The sequence below is a fragment of the Mycetomoellerius zeteki genome, unplaced genomic scaffold (assembly GCF_001594055.1).
Source record: "Mycetomoellerius zeteki isolate Tzet28-1 unplaced genomic scaffold, Tzet1.0 scaffold25, whole genome shotgun sequence".
NCBI lineage: Eukaryota > Metazoa > Arthropoda > Insecta > Hymenoptera > Formicidae > Mycetomoellerius > Mycetomoellerius zeteki.
Window position 1 is genome coordinate 2,010,693 of NW_017257227.1, and position 9,411 is coordinate 2,020,103.

The 9,411-nt window shown below is 35.4% G+C and overlaps 1 protein-coding gene across 1 annotated transcript in view; it reads left to right on the top strand.

The window, feature by feature from the left end:
- Positions 1-8,184: 8,184 nt before the first annotated feature.
- fz2 (frizzled 2) overlaps positions 8,185-9,411 on the top strand; it is an 88,498-nt gene continuing 87,271 nt past the window's right edge. Inside the window, exon 1 of the mRNA XM_018449819.1 lies at positions 8,185-8,490. The gene's annotated coding sequence lies outside the window, so the exon portion shown is untranslated. The remainder of the gene's footprint in view (positions 8,491-9,411) is intronic.

Here is a 9,411-nt window from a genome sequence, read left to right on the forward strand (position 1 = left end):
ACCCTCTCCCAAGGGGCGGGTCGAGGTTCGTAGAAAAAGAGGACTTTGTTATGTATATTAGTGACTCAAATTTCCGTGGTATAATACTAAGACTACGCATACAATATCAGCTCTTATTTGCATTCATTAGATTAAAAGTAACCGCATCGCTATCCATGACTTATCTAAGCGAAGGTGAAAATATGAATTCATGTTACAATTTAAGTAAACAAATTTCTTTATAATAAAATTACATTAGGATTTAAGTTATACAATCTTATTTGTAATTTTATAAATAAATCAAAGAACATTTAATATAATTAATATCTACATACTAATTATATAAATATAAAGTGTATTTAGAAAAAGAATTGATCTCTAAATTTTAATGAAAAAATAGATTCTCATCATGTTGCGTATAAAATTCTTATAAAATATCCAATTGATAGAGAGGTTTAAACGACACATATTTTTTACTAGCGGCTCAATTTTCTCTGATTTTCTTTCATCTCGAATTCTCAATTTTTTTGTCAAACAGACCGCGCGCGGTAAAGTCATGTGATATTGCAGCGTACGCGAGTTCCTCGAAAAGGATGCAGCGATCCCATTTCACACGGATGACATTTAATGCTCATGCGAACTGCAGAAGAACGATTCGAAGAAAACAGCTTCAAAGAAGAATAAATGAAGCTTCGTGGATTACGTCCTGAAAAGGGGAAAAAATATGAGCAAGACACAGAAAGAAAGCGTAAGAAGATAGAAGAGAGAGTGAGCAAAAGGAGAGGAAAAACGAGGGTGTGAATGAGAAATATGAAGAAAAAAGGGATGCGATGAGGGAACGATCGTATGATAAAAAAGAAGCACCTATTTGTGAAACGTTACGTCGTATCGCAAAATGATGAGAAAGTAGCGCAAAGCGAGGATGTCAGAGCGCACGTGTCCTTTAATCCTTTAATCCGACGTTGCCCTACGAAGACTTCTCCCTTCTCGAACGTTGCAGTCGCAGCTGTGAACTTTCAAGACGGAAACATGTCGACATTAAAACGAATACAAATTGAAGAACGAGACGAACGAGATTTTTCACACAGACTCTTAGCGTTTGTGCTGCGGAATTATTAATACCTACAGGATTTAAAACTCAAGAAGAAATAGTGTTATAAGAAATAAAATACATTTTATATTTGTGGAATCAAATGATATAATTTTCATCTTAATTTTGAATTATAATACGGTCAAAATATTTTACAGCTTTATTTGGACGTGATGTATTAAGTCAATGATATATTAAATAAGTAGTTTTAATAAACATCATTTAAAAATAATTCCATCATTTGTAATGATATGTTACATCGTGAAAGTATTATATGTTTCTATAATTGGGTTCTTCTCGAGGTTCTTCTAATATTTAAATAAGAATATATTAACTTTTTTTCAATAGACTAACATGATGAAATAACTTGATATTAATTTATTTGGATAAGTACCTATATTATGAACATTAATCCTCATGTAGTATATATATTTTAATTAAATTCATAAAGGGGGGGGGTTTAATAGGAATAATGAATTAAATATCGTTTCGAAATTGATTTATTACGAAATTCTGTTATATCTAAATAGTCATACTTTATTATTGTATTATGCGAATAAACGATAAGAAATGCGCATTTTGACAATGATAAATTGCACAAAACACACATACATATACGTATTCGGAATCGTATATGTGCATACATAAAGTATTTACATACGTGTTACAAGCACTCGGTATTCGTGAATTCAAGACTGAGAGGAAAGGACGAGTAAAGCTGATTTTAAAAATTACGTAGCCGTCGGCCTCACGTGTTAAAGCGTATAGCTTCGTTAATACATACAGCTGTGACTTTAGTCTTATGAAAAGCTTAACAAAGTCAATGCTTATTTCTCCATATTTTTTGCCATTCTTTTCATTCTTTCTTTAATCAGGTGCAAACCAGTAATCTTTTTTAATTCCTTCTTTAAGAAACGAATAATGCTTACATATAGGAATTGTACTACACGTAATATCTCTTTTTTTTCAAATAAAGCCTTTTAAAGTTTTCTTTCAGAATTTTTATTTGGAATTTCTCTGGTAAATAATATATGATAGCGATTAGGAAAGTACTTTTTTTTAGAAAACGCGCGATTTTCTATTTTACTGAGAATTTTCTTAATAACACAAAAAAGTAAAATCAATTACGATAAAATTATTCTATGAGAGTAATACATTTATAACTTTAGTTTGTGTTATCTCTTTCACAAATATACTTATATTTGTAACACTTACGAAAGCGAAATTTTTTACGCATTATTAAAATGAAATAAGTTGATTTAAATCCACCATCACCACCTAAACTAACCAGAAACCATTGAGAATCTTGAGATAAAGCTGTATAGAAAAAAGTACCATCCGGATGTTGAAGTTGACGACTTAACGAGCCATTTCTATAATCTAAAATCATGCTACAGGAGCAAGTCTCGCGTTTCTTTTTTCGTAGCTCTGTCTCTCCGCGACAAGGCTGGAATAACAAATAGTCTAGAGAAGACGATCCCAGATCATGGATTATTTTCCGGCGTCGCTATAAAACTGTCTAGAACATCGTCTACCGATCATCACTCTCCAGCACACGCCATTCGATATGTACACTATGTCCCTTGTCGTACAATGCTTACGAGAAAGAATAACAAATGGTTACTTTGCGTATGTTTCTTTTTTACTCCTAACAAAGATTTCTTTGATAATAACAAAATCATTTAACAACACAAAAAAAATTCGCGATTATTACAGATTAAGAAAACTTGAAAATTTAAACAAATGACAGTATTTAGGAATTTTATAAAGTATAAATACACGTAGTATTAATTTTGTGATTTTTCAAACTATTTAATAAAATTACTTAATAAAATTACATCGCAACAATTGCAGGTCGTGACGCAATTGAAGCAATTAATAAAAAAACTTGCGCAACCATTGTGTTTCATTATCATCTGTTACACGTTGCACGTGCAACACCATACTATGACTTACAACTTTGCGAGGTGATAGAATGTTTACACGCCTCGAGCGTGTATTGAAGGTAAACGTGAAGCTCGATTAAACCTGTTACCCGTGTAATCGATAAATTAACTTCCCGTTCCTTGAAAAGAGAAATTCCGTCATGATATTAAAAACGAAAAAAATAAAATGTAATAGATCTTTCCGGGAAAATTTTGCTACAAAAAATACTGATAACAATGTTACAAAACTAAACTACTATACTTTATCACATGCCCTAATTGCTTGCTATCAGCGATTAGCGCAACGGACGACCTATATCGACGTTCGCTTACTTGCAATTTTCCACTTTAATGAAATTTGCCACTTCGATAAGCCACTTCATACGATCCACATTTACAGCGGCTTAAATTTAGGTACCTGTTGAGGACATACTTCCATTTTCGAAGCGTATCGAGGAACGCACTTTGCGAAATGCAATCAAGCGACAAGATATAAAAATAGTTTAACGTGCGATATAAAAATAAAAGAAAATATGATAGATTTATCAAAACAAGGAAACAAACAAGGAAACTTCATCATTCATTAATACAATGCGACAACTTTACAAAACAAGCTTTAGTTATCGGAATTTATGTTTAAAATCGCATTTTCATAACATCACGCGATAAAATCGATTTAACGATAACACAACTAATTGACTGTTTCTCTCAACACGAGAGCAAATAATTAATTTTGACGGCTACGTAAATTTGCAATATGTAATTCCGGACGAGACATAATTTGTATGCGCGAGATGTTATACGACACTGTGTCGATTAATAACTATCGGCCGTGCCGCGATTTCCGGACGGACGCTAATTCCGCGATAAAGGAAAAACTTGTATAGCGCGAGAACTCGATACACGCGACCCTCGACCCTTCTACGGCAATCGTTATATAATGTTTCGCCTTAATTGCGGATTCAAACCCCAGCTATCTGCGCGGCAAGAGCGGCCGCGTCGCCGTTGCCGGGTGATACACTTTTAATTGCGTCCAGATTTACAATTCAGATTTGTCAGACTCAAATCGGTCGTCCGTCCCTCGCGCATCCTAAATTCGCCCGAGTGCATGAGGACGAAATATGACACATTGCGTGTGACGGTATAGCTTTCAATCGATGGATTCGCTGGGAAAAAGAATGGCTTGATAAAAGCGTGATACATTTGCGCGGATATTGTAACAAATATTGTTTCATTGGATAGCCTCACGCTCTCCGGAAAACAAAAACACAATACGAAACCGATAGGAAAACTGTTTGATATTAAATCACTCCACTGGCTTGATAAACAAAATTGGAATACTTGCAAAAGAACATATCTTTTCGTCATAAAGTAAAAATATAGTCTCGGGGATTCCGCTTAAACAAATTGTTATCATCGGATCATTCTAAAGTCTTTTTTTTTATCGTTTGAAATTATTTCTGCTGTTATGTAATGTAAAATCCACTTTTTCCATGCATGAGAAATACGTCTCTTCTATGTTCACATATATGATGTTTTCCTAGATAACAATGCTGGCTTTTCAACTTTATTCAGAGGATATAACGAGAAAATTTGCGGGATTAAAAGAGAAAATGACTACGTTTATTACTTGAAACCTAAACTTTCTACAATAATTTTAGAGTTATCTTGTTATACTTAGTTCCCACCAAAGTAAAATTTACTGTTACAGATCTGTTCGATAGGAACGGACTCAATGTGTTAACTATAAATAAAACGAGAGCAGAATTTTTCTATTTTTCTTTAAATATAAATTAAAACAATAGAAAAAGGGAAAAGTATTTTTAATCTCTCAGACTTTCAAAAGTTAACAATTAGAAATTTAGACTAAAATGAGAATAAAATGCAGAAATTAGAGCGCGATTGTCCTTTTAAATCATTTTCATACTCAATTATTGTACAAAAAATTCGTCGAACATTTTAACTCGATTTGAAGTCTTCTTCAGCGAATTTACTGTTTAAAAACGATGGTACGTCCCTCGTGCACTATAGACAACCACTAGTAGATTGGATGATTTAAAGTGGTGTGCAACCGTTTGGCTGAAAATGTATCGAGTATAGAGTTCATAAGTGGATGAGGAATCTATTAACAATAAATAGAAAATATGTATTCACAAAAATTTTTCTTAAATAAAGTTACGTAGATCATTTTAAGTGAGAATCATTGGTCAATATAAAATAAGATAATGTGGTTCGTGATAAGACAAAGACGGGAATTGAAGAAGACTCCAAATCGAGTCGAAATCGTTCGACGAACTTTGTGTATAATAATTATAATTAAGTTTTAAATTTAAAAAGTCAATCGCGCTATAATTGATATTTTTAAACAAATTTACATTCGACGCAATAAAAAATTGCGTGATATGTAGTTAATAAATGTCTCAACATCTTTTTATAAAATATCGCGAAATGATGGCGGATATTGAAACGGTGCTATTCTCGACCGCCTTTCTTATCGCTTTCCCAATATGCTCAACACATGCTACCACCCTCCCGATAAGATGGCAAGTAAGAGGCGCAAGCACTGCAGGATAGGAGCTCGACCGAGTGGCCGATTCTCCTTTTGAAGCCGCCGACCGCGCTTCTTCATCATCGCGGTACATTCTCTCTTTTTCTTTCCTAGCCAGCGCGTTGGTAGTGTAACAGGGAGTCAAAGACGTTCTCGACGGGTGTTGCCATGACACCGTGAAACCTGCATCTCACGTCGAAATCTCTCTTCGAACTTTCGCACATTTTTCCCCTGCGGCGTTCTCTCCTGAGAAGTCTAGGGTTCCTTGGTTCGGATTCGATAGACATCTAAACGTGCAGGGGTAACATCAAATTGCACATATATGAATTGTACTGATGTTGAATTATGTATTTGTAAGAAATGTCTTGAATTATAAATGTTTGTGAATTATTTTCGACAATTGGACAATACCACTATCGCTAAGTTACTTGCCAAACTGGAGTAAACCGTTCCATTAGGCAAAATCTGCTACGATTATCATTCATAGTTTAAAGAATGCTATTTAATTCCTTCTGGCATCAGCTTGCAAGAGCGAGCTTGGTACCCATTTGAAAATGCAACCTGGCCGCGTTCCAGCGTTCCTCCGATTTCTCTTTTCTATCTGTCGACTTTTACTACAGAACGACGCGCTTCTCCTCCGTTTGCCTTTTCATCGTGACGCCCGCAGCTCGATGCATTTTACAATTGCTTCCGAAGCAATCTGAATCTGTTTGATCGCTATGGAGCTTCATCCACTATATTTACGTTCCACCTATTGTGATTTATCGATGTGAATTCTATTTTTATCGCGATTACGCAGTTTGAGTAGATCGATCGAATTTATCCAAGCTACTATGGTCAAAGCAGCATTGTTGAAACTATCTTTAAGCCAGCGCAATCAATGCCTTTCACGCGGTACTCATTGTACAAGTTTGCGAACAACTTCTGTTAATAGAAGAACTTTCGCTGTAGCGTAACATTAAATATTTTATAACTACTCTTATTTAACATCGATCGGGGGGCATAATAAAGTATTATTTAAAAATCAATCATATTATAGAAATAAATAAATTAATACATTATATATTGAAATATATAATTTTAATATATATATTAAAATATATGTATATAATTTTAATTTAAAGATTTCACACTCTTAACTGTTTTTCAGTTACTTGTGTAACAAGTTCCTTCCTATTTCTATTCGCAGGCTTATTTAGAGAGCCATAAACATTTACATAATTTCCAACATGTTTCGAACTACGTTAGCAATATTTTATCGCGGTCTTGCCAATAAGTTCCAAGCCTATTCCAGCGGTCAAGCTTAACCGCGAGCTATTTTGTACTTGAGAAAATTTATCTTTACTCGGCAAACATATTTGTAAGAAACGCCGCGGAATGAATCTCTGGATTTTTCTCTGCTATGAAAATGTGCCGAAGTATACGTTAAAATTTACGACAGCGGAAATTTACCGGAATGGGCAGTCCGCCGGTCACCCTTTCCAAACGATAAATTCCTTGGACTTTATCCAGCCACGTTTATCCGTGATTGTCTTACGCATAGTTTGTTCTACTTTAGTTTGCCTTTTCGCCGCTCCGTTGGTTCCTTACCGTTTCTCCAGCATCGTGCGTCACCGGAGACGCAATATTTCGTCGCACTAACCCTCGAGTGAAGTAGAACGACCTGAAACAAATTCCGCCATCTCGAGTCTCACCTCTAGTGAGCTCGAAGCCTGATAGAAAAACTCAATCTCCATTCTTTATCTATACTAAAAGCAAAGCCATAGTTTATAAAGGGGTAGTACATTGTAAATGTAGATTTATTTGACTCATATATATTACATTAAAGTAAAGAAGATACATAGACTTTAAGTTTAAATAATGTAGAAACTTTATGTATACATTATATAAGGCGAAATATATACATATATAAAGTTATATAATATATTTAAAAAATATTTTTTTTAACATATCAAGAGCGTTTTTAGTATAAAAAAAATAACTTTTTCTATGGCGCCAATTTATTGGCACAAGGGCAAGCTTTGTGCTACAGTGAGAACACTGATTGCAATGTTATATCTAATTAATATTATTGAATGCAGAAACCCCTGATATTCAAGAGTTTTCTGAAATACGTGTATGCGATTCTGAGCCCCGCTTTCGCGAGATCTCTAAAAATATCTCTAAAACGATGCGCCCTTTGCGCGAACGATTGTAATACACCTTCGAGAGGGATGTATGTACGCTCCGCGATCCTCGTAAAGGGTCGAATAGAGAAACGAGAGAGGGCGAGACGCGGTCCCCGGAAAAAAGCTCGCCGGCGTATACCGAAGAAGAAGAGGTACACACGGAGTCGGCAAACGCGCGAGAAAGAAATTCCCATTACTTTGTCCCGGCGACGTCTACAACCCTGCCGCCTGCGTCTTCCTCTTCTTCCGTTTCCTGCTCGCACCCCTCGCGCGGCCTACACCCTCGCCTCCTTCGTCTCGTCGTCATCCTTCTCGCTGGTTTCTCCCCTAGATAGGAGGGGATGAAGAAGGACCACGATACACGCATGTGCCAGAGCCATTCTATCGATTTCTCTGTTTCTCGTGGTAGTCACGGGGAGGCGTCCCCGGTGTGTCGCGCCGTGTTCTCCCGCCGTACTGTACACGCCACCCAAAACAGCTAGGGTCGTCGCCACCAGATTCCCTTTTCAAGGTTAACCGTCGCTCGACACCTACGCGTTGAGCAAACGCTGATCGGTTAGTTAGAATCCAAGCTGTTCGCCTCTGTCCTTTGCACGATTTTCTCCCTTTCTGTCCTTCTCTCTTTCTTTTTCGTGTTCCAATTGTGCGCCGCGATTGTGCGAGTGACAAGGACAGTTTCCCGAAGGAGCACTGAACTACGTAGATAACACTTCGGCCGGTCGTGTGAGGGAGTGCGCCGATTGCAGGTGTCTGGACACGACGTAATATTTTTCTTCTCCGGTGAGTAGAGACATTTCGATAAAACTCGGCAGAATAGAAATTGAACTGATAATTTCACAATGTGTACAGATTTGGACAGCAGAACGATAGGAAATGATGATATTTTCGTATATTTCTAACAATGAAACTCAATAACCAACGAGAAACTTTTTCCATATTGATAATACTGATTTTACTGCAATTATATCGATATGAAATAGAGGATAGAGTAATCGAAATTATCGGTTGGTAACTTTCAGATTTCGAAATAGATCTCTTTCTATCGTGTGATATTTTGTGATATATAATTTTAGTTGTTTGACGATCGCATTTTAGATGTCATGCATTAGTGCTAGTTAGCGGTTGAAGAATTCCTTTTCGCGTGTGACAATTTAAAAAAGACGATAATGCATAAGTACTCAATCCTTAGAAATGGAGTTTATTTAACGTATAGTCCCGGCCGTTAACCCGGTCTACAATAGGTGTAGTAAGCCTGAAGTCGTAAGTAATTGATCAATCACAGTCGAAGTGTGAGATGAATAATCGACTGTGATTCGTTACAGCTTAAAGATTATTACACCTATTGTACATCCGAAATTACTATTAGGTACAACTCGCTGTTGAGAAATTTTAATTAATATCTAGTGAAAGCGTATTCCTTCAATTTCGAATTTATTTTTATTGTGGCCAAGTATTTAAAAATGAACATATTTTTCTCGTATTACTGAAAGTACTCATTTTTTAGTAATAAGAATAGAGCATTAAATTGAATCATATTTATGGATAATATTTATATAAAAATAATTTATTATTTTTTCTTTATTTGCCTTATATTAAAAAAAATATCTTCAAATTTTTATAACTATCATCTTCAACATTTGAAAATATTCTCATTTAAAGATACAAAAGATATAATCTCATTATATATATATATATATATAT